The 753-nt window shown below is 54.7% G+C and overlaps 1 non-coding gene across 1 annotated transcript; it reads right to left on the reverse strand.

The window, feature by feature from the left end:
• Positions 1-214: 214 nt before the first annotated feature.
• Positions 215-286, reverse strand: TRNAG-UCC. The gene has a single exon. It is a non-coding gene; the product is annotated as a tRNA-Gly (tRNA).
• Between the last annotated feature and the right edge of the window lie 467 nt (positions 287-753).

Consider the following 753-nt stretch of genomic DNA (forward strand, 5'->3'; position numbering starts at 1 on the left):
CCTCCCCCAACAGTTCTCAGCCTCACCCTCACGTGGGTATCCTGGGAAAGAAACCAGGCAGCAGTTGGGCTCTGAGGAAGGGAGGGAATGTTTTGATGTCCCCTGGCAGCTGGAACTGAACTGCTGGGTGAGGAAGATGGCCACCTGGGGAGCAGGAGGAGCTGCACAGGTGCAGCAGGGCACAATTTAGACGCCGGCAGAAGAAAAGCTGGCATGCGTTGGCCGGGAATCGAACCCGGGTCAACTGCTTGGAAGGCAGCTATGCTCACCACTATACCACCAACGCAGCTGCCTGCCTCATGCTCCTGCAGCTCACAGACACCACTTCCTCCTCCTCCCTGCCCTCTGCATGCACACTTCCTCTGCCTGCTGCAACTTCTCTCTCATTCTGCCTTTCCAACAGATATCCTACACATTCCACCCTACTGGGAAGCTACATCACCATAGAAGCACAACACAGCTATGACGTGGAGCAAACAGGGAAGTGCTTTCTCTTCCCTCTGAGCAATGGGGGCGATCTGTTCACAGGTGGCCTCTAGGACCTCTACTCCTCAATGGCCCTTTCTCACAGAATCACAGAATCAGTGCGGTTGCAAGGCATCTCCGGAGATCTCCACGTCTAACCACCCAGCTACAGCAACTTCCCTAGAGTAGGCTGTGCAGGAAAGCATCCAGATGGGTTTTAGGAAAAGCAGACGACACAGCCTCTCCCGGCAGCGTGTTCCATTGCTCTGTCATTTTCAGAGTAATGAA

Source organism: Meleagris gallopavo, unplaced genomic scaffold (genome assembly GCF_000146605.3).
Source record: "Meleagris gallopavo isolate NT-WF06-2002-E0010 breed Aviagen turkey brand Nicholas breeding stock unplaced genomic scaffold, Turkey_5.1 ChrUn_random_7180001877495, whole genome shotgun sequence".
Lineage (NCBI taxonomy): Eukaryota > Metazoa > Chordata > Aves > Galliformes > Phasianidae > Meleagris > Meleagris gallopavo.